Genomic DNA, 22,095 nt, shown 5'->3' with positions numbered 1-22,095 from the left:
AACAGGAAGATAGCCATACACCAGAAGTGGGTGGAGATCCTCATCCTAATGAAGGAGATATTCCAGTATCCTCCCGTGAGGAACGAATCTTGGGTAAACATACTAGTGTTATTCAGAAGACCCTTGAAAAACATAAAAAGAATAATGATAAGGGTAAAGAGAAGGCCCTCAGAGAATCTTCAAGAGAGAAGGCGAAACCTCCCTCATTAAAAACTTTCAAGAGTACTGGTGCTACGGAGTTTTCAGGTGCCCTTAATCCCATTGTTGTTCTTACGTGGATCCAGAACACAAAAAAAAGTATTTCGTATCTCTCATGTGATTAATGAAGACAAGGTTAATTATGCTTCCGCAATGCTCATCGAAGAAGCCTTGGTCTGGTGGGAAACAACATTTGAAGCTCTCAAAGAGTATGACCATGAGAATTTATCTTGGGGAATGTTCAAAACTCGCTTGCTAGAAAAGTATTATCCTCTAGACATGAGGAGAAGATTGGAGAAAGAGTTCCTCGAACTTAAGCAAGGAGGAATGTTCGTGAATAAATACGAAACTCAATTCAATCAGAAAGCACGGTTTGCTACAAAGTATATTCCAACTGAAGAAGATAAAATTCAATTATTCATGGAAGTATTACCATAAGAAATCCACGATTTCATGAGCAAGCGAGATGTTCTATCATTTGATAAAGCTGTTGAGTATGCCTGAAAGCGCCAACATGACTTAGAGATATGTGGTGCTACTCTTTCTGTTCCGAAGCATCCACACGTTGATCGAATTGTTCATGTTTCCTCTATTCCATTAGCTCAATCCGCTCGATCTGATCCTTGCAAACAAGTACCATCTCATAATGCCTCTCGTGGCCACGGTAGGTCATAATCGTTTTCTCTTCAATCGTCATCGTGTCGAAATTGTGGAAATAATCATTAGGGAGAATGCAGATTAGAAAAAGGATTAGTGGTCTATTATGGATGTGGAGAAATAGGCTACATGAAGTCCGTTTGCTCGATGAAGAATGTTACATGCTTTGGTTGTGGTGTTGCTAGCCACAGGAAGCGCATCTCCCTACTCTTACTAGCGAAATGGTGGGAAGTCAAGCTTTTTTTCAACAACCGACGAGAAGTCAAGATTATGTTCAACAACCAAAGAGTACTCCAATTAAAAAGGAGAAGGTGCCAAAAGCTAAAGGTCGTGCATTCCAGATTACCACAAAGGAGGCACGCGAAGACCCGAATGTTGTGACTGGTACATTTCTCGTCAATTCTCGACCTCCTCGCATCTTATTTGATTCTGGTGCCTCAAATTCTTTTGTGTCTCATCAATTTGCGCGTTCTTTAAAATTACTTGCTATGCACTCGCCCAACCGTTTCATGTAGATACAGCGGGAAGTATATCATAACTTGCTGATAAAGTGTATAGATATTGTGTCATAGAAATTGAAGCTTATAATTTTCTTGGTAACCTGATTCCTATCTCCTTGCTCAACTTTGATATTATTCTCGGCATGGATTGGTTGTTAAAGAACTGTGCAGAACTCTTGTGCTATGAAAAGATGGTATGCATTCCTATTGAAAGAGAGAATCTGATTTATGTCTACGGTGAACAATGACTTAAAATCTTTAAAATAATCTCTTTCCTAAAAGCTCGTAAGTTTATATCAAAGGGGTGTTCTACTTATCTGGCCGATACAGTTGATATCTTAAAAGAGGAAAAGAAAACTATAAATGAGGTTCCTGTTGTTAATGAATATCCTAATGTTTTCCCCGATTATTTGCCTGGACTTCATCCTGACAGGCAAGTAGAATTCCGAATTGATCATGTGTCTGGTGCTGGCCCGATTGGAAAGACTCCGTATCGTCTTGCACCAGCTGACATGAAAGAAATGATGATTTAACTTTAGGAATTACTTGACAAGGGCTTTATTCGACATATTACCTCTCTTTGGGTGCTCCAGTATTACTTTTCAAAAAGAAGGACGGATCGATGCGAATGTGTATTGATTACCGCAAGCTAAATAAGGTAACTATCCAGAATAAGTATCCACTAGCTACCTCACATAGATGACTTGTTTGATCAACTTTAGGTTGCTAGCTATTTCTCAAAGATTGATTTGAGGTCTAGCTATCATCAGTTGAAAGTACACAAGCAGGATGTACCGAAGACTGCTTTCCGTACTCGTTATGGGCAGTTTGAATTCCTTGTCATGCCATTCAGTTTGACAAATGCTCCTGCTGTATTCATGGATAAGCTGTATCACGTATGCCGTGCAGTGCTCGATAAATCTGTCATAGTATTCATTGATGATATTCTAATCTATTCCAAGTCTAAAGCTGATCTTACGATTTATATTCGTGAAATATTATAACTTCTTCGAAAGAGAAACTATATGATAAATTCTCAAAATGCAAATTTTGGCTTCGTCAAATTCAATTTCTCGGCCATGTGATTTCTGGTGACGGTATATCAGTAGAACCTACCAAAATTGAAGCCCTTCATAATTGGGAAGCGCCCCGTAATGCTTCTGAAATTTGTAGTTTCTTGGGTCTCGCGGGGTATTACTGGAGATTCATTAAAGACTTTTCACGCATAGTTGTACCTCTCACAAGTCTTACACGAAATGAAGTAAAGTTTGAATGGGGTGGAGCCCAAGAAAAAGCTTTCTCAACTCTAAAAGATCTTTTGACTCATTCTCCGATCTTATCACTCCCAGAAGGTGATAATGATTTTTCTGTGTATACCGATGCTTCAAGGTTGGGGCTCGGTTGTGTATTGATGCAGCGTGTTAAAGTAATAGCCTATGCCTCAAGACAACTGAAAGAGTATGAAAAGAATTATGCCACACATGACCTCGAACTCATTGCATTATCTTTTTGGTACAAAATGCCAATTGTGTACCGACCACAAAAGTCTCCAGTATATATTCAGTTAGCAAACTTTGAATATGAGACAATAACGAGCCATGGAGGTGATCAAAGACTATGACTGTGAAATCTTGTATCATCCTAGAAAGGCCAATGTAGTTACCGATGCATTTAGTAGGAAGGTTTATCATAATAGTGTATGTTATGTTATTACCCATACTACCGTAAAGTTCACTATTCTTGATGAACTAGAAAAATGGCAAGTAGAGGCCTTAAAGCCAAAAAATGTGAAGAGGGAAGGGATGGTGCATTATGCTGAAATTTTTCTTGATGATCCATGCGGACTGAAAGTATTTAAGAATCAGCTATGGACTCCCAAGATGGGTGGATTAAGGCAGAAGATTTTTGATGAGGCCCATAAGTCTAAACTGTCAATACATCCTGGTACAAGTAAAATGTATTATGATGTACAAATTGTTTATTGGTGGCCTAGATTAAAGAGAGACATTGGAAGATACGTGCAGGAATACTTAATATGCTTACAAGTCAAAGCGGAACACCGAAAGCCATACGACAGTCGAGAAGGTATTAATGTCCCTTAAAAATGTGGAAATGGGAGGAGCTATCCATGGATTTTATTAACAAATTTCCAAAGACTGCGAGAAAGAATCATAGCATTTGGGTAATTGTCGACCGACTGACTAAGAGTGCACATTTTCTTGCCATGCGTGAAACAGCTCCAATGGAGAAATATGCACAAGTATACTTAGATGAAATTATTACGAGACATGGCGTTTCACTAAAGATTATTTTCGATCGTGATACTCGCTTTACTTCTCATTTTTGGGCAAGTATGCAACGTGAATTGGGATCTCGAGTTGCTCTCAGCACAACTTATTATCCCATACAGATGGTCAGACGGAGAGAACAATCCAAACAGTAGAAGATATGGTCCGTGCATGCATCTTGGTGTTCAATGGCAACTGGGATAAGTACTTACCTCTTGTTGAATTTTCATATAATAACAATTACCACACTTCAATCAAAATGCCACCATATGAAGCACTATATGGACGTAAATGTCGTACTCCATTATGTTGGCGTGATGTAGGACAGAAAATCCTTGGAGGCCCTGAAATCACTCAAGACACCACTAACAAGATTCAAATTGTACGAGATAGAATGAAAGCGGACCAGGATCGATAGAAGTCCTATGCACAAAAGAGGAGACGAGCCATAGAATTCCAGGTGTGTGATTTAGTAATGCTAAAGGTATCCCCATGGAAAGGCATTATACGATTTAGGAAGAAAGGAAAACTAAGTCCTAGATTTGTTGGTCCTTTCAAAATCATCCAGAGAAATGGTAAGCAAGCATATCGCTTGGAATTGCCTGAAGATTTTGAAGGTATTCATGATGTGTTTCATGTGAGTTATCTACGTAAATATTTAAGCATATATGATGAAATGATCCTGTTATTCGAGGTGAAACTGGATAATAAATTAAGATATGTAGAAGAACCTGAAGAGATCGTAAATGAAAGAACGACTAATCTACGTAATAAAGAAGTGGAGTTGGTGCTTGTCAAGTGGAAACACCATCAAGGCCCAAATTATACTTGGGAAAATAAAATTGAGATAAGAGCGAAAGATCCTCATTTGTTTAAATCGTTGTGATTTCAGGAACGAAATCCTCACAGGGAGGAGGTATTTGTAACATACACGTTTATAATCATGTATAATTATAGTGTTTTGTAAGCTTGATAGCTTAAAAGAAAATATGATTAAATAATATATGATTTCGACTGTTGAGTTCTAACAAGATAGTTTTATGAGATTTGAAGTAAAACTATGTTTAGAATCATTCGGGAAGTATTGGAAGTGTTATGAGATTCCAATCAAAAGTTAAATATTGAAATTAACGAAAATGTAAAATTTTAGTTGGAAAATAAGTAAAAAATAATGTTATTGACAATTGTAAATTATCTCATTAGAAACGTTTAGGCGAAAACCTCACTGAAATCCGAGTTATAACGGAGATGTTATGACTTACTGATGTTTCGCAACAGAACAGCATGACACCATATGACGTAAAAAGTGAGTTTACAATAAACTACTTTTTAGCCCTAGTGATCTAAATGAAAGTCATATTATTCGTTAAACCGAGAACTTTCATAAAAAGAACGTCAAAATCTGACTTCGTATGAGGAAGTTATGATTTTTCTAAGATTCGACATAGCGGTACACAGCTCGAAACTCGAAATAGAGATCGAGTGATTTTTAGCTGACACAACCTAAACGAGAATCGAATATCTCGTCAATAGTAGTACAACGGTAAAAAGACAGACGAAAACAGACGTCGGATGAAGAAGTTATGAGTTTTTAACGGACTTTTCCTGTCCCAGCGTGTTAAAAATATAACTTTAAAAATGAAGTCAAAATTATCCGACAGAGTCTAAAAGAAAGTTGTAGAGCACAATTTCACTTACGCGTGGATATAAAGATCGTCAAAAATGGAGTTCGTTTGCGAAATTTGCGAATTTTTGAAGTTTCGGGCACAAACTTCAAGGCTGGTCCAAAGGAGTACGCCCAGCGTACCGAAATACGCCCATCGTACTCGTGTAAGTGGTCCGGAGTCCGTCACCCTCCCTAATCTTTCTCATGAGTGCCATGTGTCATAGCCTTTACGCATTCGAGCTAATCCACTTTGTACGCCTAGTGTACGAAGTTACGCCCAACAAATAGATTTGTGAGGAAGTACGCCCCGCGTACCGAAGAATTACGCCCAACTTAGTTAGGTGCTTTGGTCCCCTATAAATAGGATGCGAGGCTGCCCGAATTTTGTTTAGAATTTTCACACTTTTACACCCCTATTCTCTCTCAAGTTACCCTAACACCCCCGAAGCCTAGGAAACATCTCCGACACCCGAAGCAAGTCCCGACGGACCGAAGACCCGAGAAAATAATCTATTCAAGTTGAAACTCTGCCCGCGCAAGGCCTGGTTTTCAACAAAAATCCCCAGTTTCTTCAAAGAAAGTCATTTTTAGAGACGAAGTGTTGCCCAAATTATCATTTTATCAATCGGTTATTTCACGGTGATTTCACTATAGGGAAAATTGTATGTTATGTGTTATATGTGCAACGTGCTTTCCCGTGTTATTATGATAATGTGCTATACCTTTGACCACAAAGTGAATGACTAAGCATCACTTGGGTATTGGTATGTAGCCTTTAACCATGATGTGAATGATTAAGCATCACTTTGGCATTGGTAGAAGGCTAGGCAGGGTTGAAAGCCTATAAATTGCTAGTCAAAATGTTAATTCAGAAATCGTGTCTTTTCTATGCCACATGGGCTAAAGTCTTAATTATGTATATCATATCGAAATTGTTGTATCTCACTAATTGTAAATCTTTAAATAAGATTATTCGTTGATATGGAAAGCCTATCATATGATACACATTTGCCTTTGTTGTTCTTTATCCCTCTTTGTTTCTATCATATTGATATGTATATGGCATAATATTATATTGTAACTATTATTGAACTCACTAAGCATCACCCGCTTATCCCTCTCAGTGTTTAATTATTGTAGGTGATAAGCATCCAGTATAGTCATGTACTGGTAGAAGATGTACAATAGATAATATTATAGCTTTTGTATTTTGTGTATAAATTCCTAGGAAGTTATGTAATATATAAAACTCTATAAAAATTCGAAATAGTCGATTTGCACCCAGTCTTTTGTAATAAGAACACTATTGTAAATTATAGATAAGCATGTAGCATGTTTTTGGAGTAATAATATTGTAAAGTTTAGAGAAAGGGGTTCTTCCAATAAATTTCTTCTAATTTTGCGCATTTATTTTATTTTTTCCCCGTGCTCAATTTAAGGGGGAGAAATCCAAATACAAAAAATTAGAAAAATCAAAAATTAAAAAATATGTTTTTCTTATGTAGGTATTATTTGGGAAATGATATGAGATTTAGTGATAAAGGGCATGTTAAATTGCTTGACAACTTTGATCCCAAAAGCATTTTGTATTTTTCTGTTGTTTTTGATTAAATTTGTTCATATATTCTTATATGCACAAATTTAGGGGGAGAATTAAAAAAAATCAAACAAAAATCAGAAAAATTCAAAAATATACAAAAATATTTTTATTTGTCTTTAAGAAAAATCAAAAATCCAAAAATATTGTTTTTGAGCGTATTTTACTTTTATTTTTATTTCTTAGTGTGCTTAGTTTACTTTTATTTTTTATGTTTACCTCAAAAATTTTCATTTGTCTTGAAAAGTGAATTCAGGAGAACATGAGACTCAAGGAGAATGTATCGAAATATTCTGAGCAAGGAGAAGAAACCTGAAAGTGGAGAGGAATTGACGGTCATTTCACTTCACACTACTTTCACAAGGAATTGACGGAAAATTCAAATGATGGTGATAGACTCTTTCATATTGAGACATATACCAGTCTTAATAGGAGTCAAAGGTCATTTTCACCATGACCAATGTGAAACACCCAACCATTCTTCACCCATATCTAAAATTTTCTTCATCAAATCATTTCCACGTACCGGTACCCCTTGAGGTTCGAGTATAAAACAACTCGGCTGACGGTTACCAAAAACTCTATGTTTATGATCTTAGATGTTGTTGTCACCATGACTCTAAGTGAAACCCAAAATCCAAAATGATTTATTAATGAATTGACAGTGAACATTTTATATGTTCTAGATTTCCCCCATGAATTAATGGATAATGGCTCATACCCAGTGTGACATTATACAAAATGCTAGTCAGGCAGTTTTCTTTTAAGAATTGTTGTATCTAAGGAATTGAAACTCTAAAACGGTACAAATTTTCAGATTGGTCTTGTCAGCTTTCTTAATCTAAGAACTGTCACGCCACCAGGCCGATTCACCCAACAAGGAAACAGGTATCGTTGAACATCTCACCAAGGGCCATGTTAACTTGATAACTGTATTGAGATCTATGATCAAGGATATACAGGGGCTAACATCAAAACTAGCCACGAGTAGTTCTCCGATACTCAACAAATCGCAGTGCGTTCCTCCGAGTTCACACAGATACTGCGAGAAGTCTCTTTTTGAGCCAAGGATTCATCCTTGAACAAATGTGGTGAGAAGGGTCTTTATGATTCTTTCTATGATCCACAAGGACTTTTTAGTCATGGTTACTTCTCAAGGCACAACAATGATCATTCAAGAACATTCATTCGAAGGAACTAGAAGTGAAGATCACTTTTCAACATACAATCTTTCAACCCCAGAAGCAAGGTGAAGCTGACGTAAACATTATGTGACAAATTGCATTCAAGCCTACTCAATCAATTTTATGCTATCTATGTACCTAGTGAAGTGATCCAGAAGATTCGTTCTCTGTTATTCTCTCTGAAGATTCTCAAGCTAAAAGCACAGATTTTCAAGAATCCATTCAAGAAGCCTCCACATCCAACATGCGTTCAAAGTCAAATTTTGAAGAAAAGAACAACTGTTCAAGATAAAGTCATTCACCTAAAAGATTTAGTTGTTTATCTTGAAGTTGTGATGAAATAGAAGACAAATAGTTGAAGCCAAGCTCCAAATAAAGATTGACAAGAAAAGCCAACTACCTATTTAGGGGGGGTTGTTGGGTCAAAAAGAAAAGAAAGCTATAAACCAAAGGGGGAGATTGTTGGGTAAAAAATATGGTTTATAATTTTCTTTTCTAAGAATTTATTATTTTTAGTCTTGGACCGAAAATATTAGATATTTGTAGTTTGGACCGAAAACGCATGTGTTTTTGGTCTTGGGCTTGAGTTTTGGTCCATAAGTATAAATAGGGTGCTAGAGGAGTGTTTTTGAGAAAATTATCAAGAGAAGAGCATTCATTCATAGTCATATAGTAGAGAGAGAAAGTTAGAGAGAAGAAGAGTGTGTGTGTGTGTGTGTGTGTGTGAATCTTGTGTTGGAGCATCAATATTATCATCAATACATCATAGATTCATCTTCTTCTTCTTCTCGTTCTTCCAAATTTGATCTTGCATCATCCACTTGATTAGGATTCCGCACCATCAAGTGGATATGATTGATACATCAAGCAAATTTTGGGATTTACATCATCTCTTTGCCAAAAGCCTTCATTGCAAAGCAATATGAATGTAAATAATGGGTGGAAGAAGAGGAAACATATGGAGATGATGTGATAAATGTTAAGGGTCTTTTGGCTCTTATCAATGATTCCCCTGATGGTGATCTCAACATGTGTGACGTTGATACCTCTCAAGTTGTCCAAGAATCGAGTCAGAATCAAGAACATACTTAGTTTCTTGATAGTGGGTGCTCACAACACATGATCGGTCTCAATTCCCTCTTAGCAGATTTTGTGTAGAAAGATGGTCTGATTGTAGTTTTTGGTGACAACAGTGCAGAAGCTGTCATGGGTGTTGGAACATTTGAGTGCAGGCCGTTCAAGCTGAAGAATGTGTTGTATGTTAAAGGTCTTAAAAGTAATCTTATCTCAATCAGTCAACTTTGTGATGTTGGTTAAAAAGTTCTCATTGATTGCAATGAAGGGAAGGTTATTGATGTCACATCCCAAAACCGAGAACGGCGGAATACGTTATGGGGTGGAGGACGTCATGTACAATATAATAACAATGCGTAATAGTAAAAACAAGAAACAACATCCATTGCATTAATATAGTAATTGTAATACAAGCGTGTTCTGTAAAGTTTGTTAGACACCAAAAAGTATAATCAAAATAAAGAGGAGTCTTGTATGTGCTTCGTCTTCTCAAAAGCTGCAAATGTACTTGTCTACTGATGAGCTGAGAATACAAGTTATTTTGAAAATGAGTATCAGCATAAAGCTAGTGAGTTCATAAGCATTTAGTTTCATTGCTTGTATAAAAGTGTTTTTAATCGCATATTGTAAAAGTTGTTATTAAGTTTGAAAATAGTGTGAATCTCTAGAAAATCCTATATTTTCTAGTAAAAGTAGTCTTCTGCCAAGACTTGGTTACTTATAGGTTTGATCCTTTGAGTGTGTAAAACTTTTCCCAATTAGACTCTCAATTATAAAAACATAGTTTTGGACTTCATTTATGTAGAGTAAATGGGAAGATAACGTAATATTCCAACAATGTTACTGCCGACTGAATGGTAAATAAACTACAGACTCTAGGTAGTGATAAGTATATAATACACCTCAGGGAGTCTGTTTTACCTTTTTTTCTTAATTTGTTAATTTAGGGATATGAATGTGAATTTATATGTAACCATGCAGATAGGAGATCGAAAGTCCACTGACCCTCCAGGTCACACGTAGTGTGGTAACATTTTGTCATCCCTGGGCCTAGTCAGCTCAGACTGTAGCTAGCAGTCGGGATGTGAGAGTGTCTGCCCTGTATAGATCTATACACGTAGAGCCCGCTCTCCCTCTAGAACATTATGGTTACACGTCAAAGGCGCAGTAATGTGTCGTATAGAGGAATAGTGGGTCACATTATGTTATAGTTTGTTCTCTTGTATTAGTGTATAGTGTCCCTCTTTGTATTACGTGTTTAGTGTTCTTTTGTATAGTATATAGTATTCTCCTTATATAGTACTTATCATGTAGAGACTCATAATAGTGCTAACTATGGTAAGTATCATAGTAATGGTAGTAAGGAGCGGTAAACCTTAACTATACCTATTATAGTTAAATAGCTTGTTGTAGTCTATCTTTGATACACAATAGTATTGAAGTGAGTGAAGACAGTCATATCCAACACAAATATATAGAATATATAACTAAGAATTCAATGACAGTCGGACAGATAACAATATACCATAAGCCCACAATCAAACAAGAACATGAAATAAGGCGTGTTATCAGTCCTAGGTCCTTCAAGTCTTACTTATATAAATATATTGGTGTAGATATATTTTGGGAACATAAGAAGTTTAAAAGAGTTTGGAAATAGTTTTTAGAAAAATTTAACATGAAAAGTGAGTTTGATAAACATGTAAAGCAGTTTTGATGGCAAAGCGGTTAAAAGTATAGAAATACTTTTTGATTGCAAATTACAAATCACATGTGATTGATATTATAATTTGTGGGATTCAACTTGTATCCCCCCCATAAAAGCATTTAAAAACATTTGAAAGGTTAATTAAGGGGTATGAACTCACCTGTAGTGAGTGGAGTGGATGGGATGTCAGGTAGGATGTTAGGTGTCAAGTGAGGACTTGAACACACCCACGGATCCTATGAAACATGTAGTGACACATAATGGTGTCTAATTAGTCATTTTATCACCAATTAAGTAAGTAAAGACCCTCTAATGCATGAAATCACCTTGCTTCAAGTGCAAGGTGTGCTAGGGGTTGCTTCTAAGGAGTGTATGGCCTCACTATGGAGTTTACACTTCAAATGGTCACCCTAATATGAGTTGACGGTTAAGAGACCATTTCCCCCATGAGTTTACGGCTGTAAACTCATGGGAATGGTGAGTTTGTGTGTTTAAAGGTCTCTTGTATCACTAGGAAGGGTTCTAAGGTCAAATCAAAGGCTTGAGAAGTGATTAGGGATAAAAACGGTACTCCCTTGGAGTTTGCGGTCCTTGGACCACTCCTTGGGAATTTACGGTCGTAAACACTTGGGTTTACGGCCGTAAACCCTTGGGCACATCATTTCCTTCGTGTTTTGTGGTCCTAAGCTCATTCATACAAATTTATAGTCCATTAAACATGCTAAGGAAAGAGTTAGGGACACCAAAACACCCTTTAAGGTGTTTATGGTTTTGGGTGTTTACGGTTTTGGGAGATTCCCAAACCGTAAACATGTGTTCTTGAGGGTTTTGAAGTTCATTCCATGGATTTAACAAGCACACTAACTAAATAACCAGTTAGGAAGAGTATACCTACTTCTAGGAGGCTTGTAGAGGCGTTTTAGGACCCCCAAAAACACAAATGTGTTCTTGGTGATTTGAAGATCCTTTGAGGATCTATGTAAAAATCGGAAATCCATAGACGAGAAGGTGTAAAAACACTAGATTAAGTGTTGTTTGAAAGGATCTAGGAAGAAAACTTACATTTTTGGCGGATTTTGGAAGAAGAAGGTGATGATACTTGAGAGAAAAAGCTAGTGTTCTTGAGTGGGGAGTGGTAAAAGTGAGGACAAGGTGTAAACTCATGCTATATGCATGAGTTCTTGGGGAGAAGGGTGTTTACGGCCCAAACTCCCTTGTTTGGCCGTAAACACCTAGCTAAGGTGTCGGGTTGTCCGGTTTATTACACGCCACTAATTACATCACTTCTTTTTATTTAATCGTTTTACGAAAAATAAAATAAAGCACCAAACGGGTTTAAATCCGGCCAAAAATGTATTAAAATATCTTTGACTAATATTTGAAGTGTTTGGATGTGGAAATTATACAAATGAAAATTTTGGGTTGTCACATCATCCCCCCGTTAGAGGAAATTTCGTCCCGAAATTTAGAATTCAACCAGCTAAGTTATCACAACACAACTAAACAAAGAGATGAGGATATCTAAGTTTCATTTGATCATTGCACTCCCAAGTGAACTCCGGTCCTCGCATGGCGTTCCAGCGAACCTTAACAATTGGGATGCGGTTTTGTTTCGTTCGTTTGACCTCTCAGTCCATCATCTCCACAGGTTCTTCCAAGAAATTAAGGCTCTCGTTGATCTCGATCTCGTCGAGTGGAATAACGAGAGTCTCGTCGGATAGGCACTTTTTCAAGTTTGAGACATGGAAGGTAGGATGTATGTTACTGAGTTCGTGGGGTAGGTTAAGTTTGTAAGCTACACGACCGATTCTAGTGAGAATCTCGAAAGGTCCTTTGTATCTTGGATTCAGCTTTCTACGCTTCCCAATGCGTATCGTGCCTTTCCAGGGTGAGACTTTCAAAAGGACTCGTTCTCCCACCTGGAATTCCAAAGGTTTTCTTCATTTGTCTGCGTAGCTTTTCTGTCGATCTCTAGCGGCTTTTAATCGTTCACGAATCTGTACGATCTTCACGGTCGTTTCATGAATGATCTCTGGACTTGTCAGAGCACTGTCAGGAACACGTCCTTTAGCTAACTGAGTGTCACCCACTTCAGCCCAGCACAGAGGGGATCTGGACTTTCGGCCATAGAGGGCTTCGAATGGAGCTGCCTTAATGTTCGTGTGATAACTATTGTTGTAGGAAAACTCGACAAGGGGTAAGTGGGTATCCCATGCATTACCAAATTCGATCATACATGCTCACAGCATATCTTCCAGAGTTTGGATAGTCCTCTCACTTTGTCCGTTAGTCTGCGGATGGTAGGCTATACACATGTCCAGCCTCGTCCCTAAGGCGTTTTGCAGTGATTTCCAAAATCTCAAAGTAAACCTACTATCTCTATCGGAGCTAATAGATATAGGGACACCATGCAGTCATACGATCTCCTTAATGTATGTTCTTGTGAGAATCTCGAAAGGTCCTTTGTATCTTGGATTCAGCTTTCTACGCTTCCCAATGCGTATCGTGCCTTTCCAGGGTGAGACTTTCAAAAGGACTCGTTCTCCCACCTGGAATTCCAAAGGTTTTCTTCATTTGTCTGCGTAGCTTTTCTGTCGATCTCTAGCGGCTTTTAATCGTTCACGAATCTGTACGATCTTCACGGTCGTTTCACGAATGATCTCTGGACTTGTCAGAGCACTGTCAGGAACACGTCCTTTAGCTAACTGAGTGTCACCCACTTCAGCCCAGCACAGAGGGGATCTGGACTTTCGGCCATAGAGGGCTTCGAATGGAGCTGCCTTAATGTTCGTGTGATAACTATTGTTGTAGGAAAACTCGACAAGGGGTAAGTGGGTATCCCATGCATTACCAAATTCGATCATACATGCTCACAGCATATCTTCCAGAGTTTGGATAGTCCTCTCACTTTGTCCGTTAGTCTGCGGATGGTAGGCTATACACATGTCCAGCCTCGTCCCTAAGGCGTTTTGCAGTGATTTCCAAAATCTCAAAGTAAACCTACTATCTCTATCGGAGCTAATAGATATAGGGACACCATGCAGTCATACGATCTCCTTAATGTATGTTCTTGTGATTTTCTCCATCTTGTCTGTTTCCTTGATGGGCAGGAAGTGTGCGGACTTGGTCAATTTGTCGACGATGACCCATATGGTATCAAGCCCACCTGTTGTCTTGGGTAGCTTGGTTATGAAATCCATAGGGATCCGTCCCACTTCCATTCAGGTATCTCCGGTTGTTGTAGTAGACCTGATGGCTTCTAGTATTGGACCTTGACCTTTGCGCAAGTAAGGCATTTACTCACAAAGGTAGCAATCTCTGCTTTCATGTTATGCCACCAATATGACTTTTTAAGATCTAGATACATCTTATCTGAACCTGGGTAAACGGAATATCGAGTGTTGTGGGCTTCCTTCATGACCAAGTCCCTGAAACCACCGTGTCGCGGTGTCCAGATTCGGTCCATGATATATAAGGCTTCGTCACCCTTGACTTCTAAGTTCTTATCCATTCCTCGCAGGGATTCTCCCGCTATATTTTCAGGTTTCAATGCTTCAAGCTGAGCCTCCTTAATTTGTGCGGATAGATGCGAATGGATAGTCATTATTAATGACTTGACTCTTCGACCAGAATATTCCTTTCGACTTAGGGCGTCTGCTACTACATTGGCTTTTCTCGGGTGATAAAGAATCTCGCAGTCATAATCATTGAGTAGCTCGACCCACCGTCGTTGTCTCATATTGAGCTCCTTCTGGTTGAGTATGTGTTGGAGGCTTTTGTGGTCAGTGTATATCGTACTCTTCGTACCATACAGGTAGTGCTCCAGATCTTTAGAGCGAATACAACCGCTCCTAATTCAAGGTCGTGCATGGTATAGTTAACTTCATGTGTCTTCAGCTCTCTCGAGGCATAGGCGATGACCTTACCTCGTTGCATCAGGACACAACCAAGCCCCTGATTGGATGCATCGTAGTATACCACAAAATCTTTTGTCCCTTCGGGGAGGGATAGTATTGGTGCGATACATAAGGCTCATTTCATGGTTTGAAATGCCTTCTCTTGTTTCTCTCCCCAGTCAAAGGCCATGCCTTTCTTGGTCAATGTTGTAAGGGGTTTCGCGATTCGAGAGAAGTTTTGTATGAATCTGCGGTAATAGTCAGCGATGCCTAGAAATTGACGAATTTATGTAGGCGTCTTCGGTGCTGACCAGTTCTCAATAGCTTTAATCTTGGATCGGTCCACGTGGATACCTTCTTCGCTAACCAGGTGCCCTAAGAATTCGACTATTCAAATCCAAAATTCGCACTTACAAAACTTCGCGTATAGCCTCTCCGATCGTAGGGTTTCTAGGACTCGTCGTAGATGATCGCTATGCTCCTCCTTACTCCGAGAGTAGACAAGTATGTCATCAATGAAGATGATGACGCACTGATTCAAGTAAGGACGACACACCCTATTCATTAAATCCATGAATATCGCGGGCGCGTTGGTTAGTCCGAACGGCATCACTACGAACTCATAGTGTCCGTAACGAGTTCGGAAGGCTATTTTTGGGACATCCTTCTCAAGCACTCGTAACTAGTGATACATGGACCTAAGATCAATCTTGGAAAAGTAACTCGCCCCTTGCAGTTGGTCGAATAAGTCGTCTATACGAGGAAGAGGGTATCGATTCTTGACCGTCAGCTTGTTAAGTTCTTTGTAATCGATGCACATACGGAACGATCCGTCCTTCTTCTTTACGAACAAGACCGGTGCTCCCCAGGGAGAGAAACTTGGTCTTATGAAGCCCTTGCTAAGCAGCTCGTTAAGTTGACCGGATAGTTCTTGCATCTCAGCAGGCGCTAGACGATAGGGCGATTTGGCTAGGGGGTAGCTCCTGGAATTAAGTCGATTCTGAACTTGACCTGATGTTAGGGAGGTAAACCTAGTAGCTCTTCTGGAAAGACGTCGTGGAAGTTGCGTACTACGGGGAAGTCTTTTAGGTCTTTTGTTTTCTAGCTTGTATCGACGACGTGTGCAAGAAATGCATTATATTCCTTACGCAAGTACTTATGGGCTTGCATACTCGAGATGATATGAAGACTCGTACTGGGTTTGTCTCCATAGATTAATAAGGTTTCGTTATTTTGTAGATTTAGACGGATTTCTTTGTCGAAACACCGGATATCGGCATGATGGAGACTCAACCAGTCCATGCCCACGATGACATCGAAACTCTTGAACGATACTGGTATCAAGTCGATTGGGAACGAATAATTATCTAGCATGAGGGTACAACCTATGTAAATTTCCTTAGAATTCTCTGTCTTTCCGTTAGCCATTTCTACGACGAAGGTTTCTTCTAATGGTCGCGGGGATTGTTTAAGTAAGTGGTTAAAGTTTTGGTTTAGGAAGCTTCTTTCTGCCCCACTATCGAATAGGATACAAGCATAAGAGTTATCGAGAAGGAACGTACCCGTGACTACTGTGGGGTATACTACTGCTTCATTGTGGCCAATAGCAAGTAGTCTCCTTGTTCCTCCCGCATTCCCAGCTTTCAGACAGTTTTTCTTGAAATGCCCTACCTCGCCACAGCCATAACAAGCCTGGCTTACTCCCGACTCGGGGACCTGAGAAATGGGTTTGGGTTGAGATCTGCAAAACCGGGAGGTATGGCCCTTCCGGTTGCAGTTAGTGCAATGCAATTCACGGTAGAGGCCGTTATGATGGAAGGGGCACTTTGTGCACTTGGGCAGGTTTCCAGCATAGGATTTTGCTGGTACAGGGGTAGCAGGAGTAGGGACAGCATGGACAGCCACAATTTGTTGGATTTTGGAGGAAGATTGAGTTGACTTGACTTTTTTTTGGTCCCACCGCTTCCTCTTGTTGTCGGATGTCTTGATCGGTGAAGTGGCAGTTGTTGTTGTTGTTGTTGATGGGGTGGAAGGAACTTCATGATCAATCAACCTATGGGCCAATTCCTTGGCGCTGTCAAAGGTCGTAGGGTGTGATGATAGAACGTTCCCTCGATACGGGGGCACAAACCCCCAGATGTAACGTTCAATTTTCTTGCTTTCAGAAGGGTTCATGTTGGGACATAGGGTTACCAGGTCGTAGAACCTGGCTGTATAAGTCACTATGTTTGTCCCTTTCATCTTGAGGTTCCAGAGTTCCTTCTCGAGTTTATGAACCTCACCCCTAGGGCAGTACTCCCTTCTCAGAAGGTCCTTCAGTGTATCCCAACCCATGGCATTGGCTGTTACCAAAGATAGTGAATTGACATGGCCATTCCACCATGTCAGGGCCCTTTCAGCGAAGGTGGCGGCAACGAACTTGATCTTACTTTCCTCGTGGCACGAGCACATTTCGAAGACGGCTTCAGTTCTTTTGATCCATTGGGACAGAGAAAGGATCCCTCTGGTCCCATTAAAGAATACCGGTTTGCAGTTCATGAAATCCCTATAGGTGCACCCCTGCGTACGTGCATGGATTTCACCATGTCTAGAGTTGGTGCCCATTCCAGCTCCACTTGCATCGCCAGACTTCATTTGGGCCATAGCTGCAGTCACAGGTGTCTAAAACAGCACCGGATCGAACGGCAGAGGAGGAGGTAGTGGAGGTGGAGTTGGAGTCGCAGGTTTGCCTCTGTTCGGGCGCTTGCGGGGAGGCATCTTTTACTGAAAGTTTATAGAGATGATGACAACAGTAAGAATTAATTGCAAACATGATCAGAGTATTTCATGGACTAAATCGACATAGTCCAACTATCAGATAGAGTCATAGCAACAGAGTAGGTAACTATGAATATTACTAGTATTAATGATGTACTATGAGTTTGGGAAAAGAGACCTAACAGTAGGTCTTACATCAAACCATAAGGGAAAATGTTGGCAGTCTAGGAGTCTAGGTAAGGTACTTTCAGAGTTAGAAATGTTTACAGACAAGTGCTCTACCGAGCATAGAAAAGAAAAGGCTATGCCTTAAACAAAAGAGGGAGATAAGTTGACATCTTCTACTGGAAACGGGTATCCCTTGGGTGAACCCTAAGTTCAGCCAGTTAGCATACAACTTGTTGAAGATATCATTCTTGTGCTCTCTGACGCGCTCGGAGTTCCCTAACTTCGGCTCGGGATGCAGCTAGCTATTGTTGCAGAGCGTCATTGGTCCTCCTAGTCCTATACATAGCCTCTTCCAGCTGGCGGATATGGACAGTGTTAAGGTTAGAGTTGGCATCAATTTCCACAACTCTGCCGATAGCTGCATGACCTTGCTCGACGTTCCTAGCAATCCTCCAGACCATGACTGTAACACCCCGAGTTCTGAAGTGCAAGTTCAGGGTCCTTATTGTAAATGAGGAAGGTCGACTCGGCGAGTCGATGGATAGACTCGGCGAGTCGAGTCGCGATTCTGGTCATGTGTTAAGTGACCAACTCGGCGAGTCGAAGGCCAGACTCGGCGAGTTGGTGCTGGAATGAGAAAAACCGTATTCCGGAGTTTGTGCTATATATAAAGAACATAATACCCTCTCTTCAGCCTCTCTACATTCCCTTTGAGTCCCAGAAACCCTAATAGCCGTGAGTGAGATCTTGGAGAGTGTTTGGAGCTTTGAGGAGTGATTTTGGTGGAGGAGACTTGAAGAGCAAGAGGTAACCATCAAGGATTTCGTGTGGATCCAAAACCCACTCCAGTTTGGGACACATTTGTGAGGTATTAAGCTGTTACTTTCACCTTTTCTTCAAGAGTCATTCACATGTGGAGGCTAGGCTTATCCTTGGTTAAGGGAAATGTTAAAGAAGCTAGATCTGAAGCTGAAACTTTAGATCTGAACCTCTTGGGAGTCCTCAGTTCATAAAGTTTCAATCCTTGGATGATTGGTGAAGCCCCTTTTGTCTAAAACCCAAGACCTAGTGTGTTTTCAGTTTATATCCCCTTGATATCACGTAAAGTTTGCAACTTTATGTGAGGGATAGCTTGAAGAAGTTTAGACCTATAGATTTGAGCCCCAGCATGGCTTAGAAAGCCACTGCATGGGTTAAGAACTGGAGATACTCAGCGAGTCGCATGGGTGGACTCAGGGAGTTGGATGAAGATAGGCAGGAACTCGACGAGTTGGAACAACAACCCGGCGAGTATGTTGAATGTTGCCTTGGACTCAGCGAGTCTGGTCGTGGAGTCCTAACCTTTTTGATTGAGCTGTGAATCGGTGAGTCGAGGGACGACTCAGTGAGTTGAGCGAGAAAGGACTCAGAGTTTGTTGGACTCGGCGAGTCTTGGGGCGATTCGGCGAGTTGAGTCGTGGATTGGGAGTTTCTGAGTGTAGGGACTCGACAAGTCAGCGGGTTGACTCGGCGAGTAGAGTCAGTCAGGAAGTTTGACTTTGACTAAGGACTTTGACTTTGACCAAAAGTTGACCAGTTGACTTCCAGGGGCACTTTGGTAATTTTTGGCATTTATTGAGTACAGTGATTTAGTGTTGACCAGTGGGGGAGTTCGTGTCCATGAGTGGAGCAGCATGATCTTTTTCTTCAGCCGACAGTTGCAGGTGAGTTATCCTCACTATATCAATAGGGTCTACGGCACCAAGGCCGGCCCTTTATCGGATGGAAATCCGGGTATTTCTGTTATGTTATTGCTTTGCTAGATCTGCATCCTGGTTCATGATTTTGTTACGTCAGTGACCTGGTTAAGGTCGGTTCCCGGTATATATGGTAATGTTATGCTAGTGACTGGTTAGGTCGGAATCCTAGTTTAGGATGGTTGCTATGTTATTGATATGCTAGATTTCATCCTGGTTTAGGATGGTTGCTATGTTATTGATATGCTAGATTTCATCCTGGTTTAGGATGGTTGCTATGTTATTGGCATGCTAGATTTCATCCTGGTTTAGGATGGTTGCTATGTTACTGATATGTTAGATACATCCTGGTTTAGGATGGTTGCTATGTTACTGATATGCTATGTGAGTTGTTAGACTGTTTGTCTGGTTAAGAATCGTTATACGATTAATTGTTTATTGTGTATATGGTTGTCTGTTGGGAGTTGGGTTGAGGCAGGTCCTGCTTTGTGCTGTAGGCCAACATACCTAGGGCGGACCGGATATTCCGAAAGCCCAGCGACCGGTCTGGATAGGCTGAAGGCCCAAGAGGGCGGACCAGACGTGCCGAGGCTTGGGGAGTGGACCAGGTCGACTGAAGGCCCGGTGTGGGCGGACCAGTCATATTGTACACTCAGAGAGTGAACCGAAGAGGATTGAAGGCCCAGTGCGGGCGGACCAATCACATTATAGACCCGATGTGCATGGTTGTTTTATTTGCGATATGTTATGAGTATGTTTGTGTGTGGTTTGTATTTTGGGGGTAACTCACTAAGCTCTCGGGCTTATTGTTCAGTGTATTGTTTCAGGTACTCCAGGAGATTGTGACAAGGTGAAGGCGTGATCGTACTGCTCCTCATGTTTTATGATTCATGTGATATGGTTCTGGGGGACACTCTAATGTTTAAACTATTTTGAAAATAAGATGTATGAACTTAATGGTTTTTGAATGAAATAAAATGTTTAAATTGGCTCAAATTTTTGGTCATTACAATGATGGGTAGGGCTCGATCAGCTGAGCCACCCTCGCTTATGTTGTAAAAGCTTCGGTCTCCATTGAAAGGTAAGGGTTGGCCCTATTCATCACTCCATCGATCCAATGTTGTTGCCCACATGGGAGTGGGAGCTTGGAATGTTGGACGATGGTTGGGGTTCGGAGCTACAGTGGGTAGGTTGTTGACTTCTGGTTCGGAGCTAGAGCTATCCGAAAAGCCTTCTGCATGGTGATCATCCAAAGGGATCGGGTGATCGTCTTCTGACTCTTCCTCGAGCCATCCTCCAATGCCTTGGTTTGGATAGTACGGATCATCGGGATGGTGGAAGCCAGCCATGTTATCTACGTGAGAATGGGGAAAGAACGGTTAATAGATGTACTAATCTAGGATACTTAATAGATGATCATTGTTAGTCGACCCAATACTTACATAATCCATACCAATTACATGTAATCGAGACAGGATAGACCTTCAAATAAGTGACCTTAACTCTAAATCCACAACCAAACAAGGAACAGGAAATAGAGCAAAGATCACAGATTCTAAGTTTATAGCGCCTTAACCACATGTAACTGTAGGGTATCCATTTAGCAACTATTGCCCAACTAGCAACGGCCCTTTTAGTTCTCACATATGTAAATCACTGAATTGCATAATACTCCTATAGTATTCTCGTTCTAACGTTCTTGGGGTAGTGTGGGTAACTTTTTAGACTTGTTGAAACACCACAACCATTCTTAGGCACATGCTAGTCACTCCTAGGAAAACGTATTTGATCAGGTACATTCACCCAGGCTTGACAATATGTCTCTAAGTCTAATTGTGTTGTTCAACAATCTTAATACTTTTGTTCTGTTCTAGTATGATACTGATCCTTTGTATTAATGGAAGTATATATATACTTAGTTAAATATTTTATTATTTAAAAGTATATATTCTTGGTCAGAGTGTTTTAATCCCGATGTGTTTATAGTTCGTATATCTTTTATGGGTGGATATAATTGATTCACTATAAACAATGCTCTGATACCAATCAGTCACACCCCAAAACCGAGAACGGCGGAATACGTTCTGGGGTGGAGGACGTCATGTACAGTATCATAACAATGCATAATAGTAAAAACAAGCAACAACATCCATTGCATTAATATAGTAATTTTAATACAAGCGTTTTCTGTACAGTTTGATAGACACCAAAAACTATAATTAAAATAAAGAGGAGTCTTGTATGTGCTTCGTCTTCTTAAAAGCTGCACCTATACCTGTCTACTGATGACTTGAGAATACAAGTTATTTTGAACACGAGTATCCGCATAAAGCTGGTGAGTTCATAAGCATTTATTGTCATTGCGTGTACAAAAGTGTTTTTAATCGCATATTGTAAAAGTTGTTATCAAGTTTGAAAATAGTGTGAATCTTTAGAAAATCCTAAATTTTCTAGTAAAACTAGTCTTCTGTCAAGACTTGGTTACTTGTAGGTTTGATCCTTTGAGTGTGTAAAAGTTTTCCCAATTAGACTCTCAATTATAAAAATATAGTTTTGGACTTCATTTATGTAGAGTAAATGGGAAGATAACGTAATATTCCAGCAGTGTTGCTGCCGGCTGAATGGTAAATAAACTGCAGACTCTAGGTAGTGGTAAGTATATAATA

This window comes from Lactuca serriola, chromosome 5 (assembly GCF_051521515.1).
Source record: "Lactuca serriola cultivar US96UC23 chromosome 5, Lser_US96UC23_V15, whole genome shotgun sequence".
Lineage (NCBI taxonomy): Eukaryota > Viridiplantae > Streptophyta > Magnoliopsida > Asterales > Asteraceae > Lactuca > Lactuca serriola.
This window is presented reverse-complemented; position numbering follows the sequence as displayed.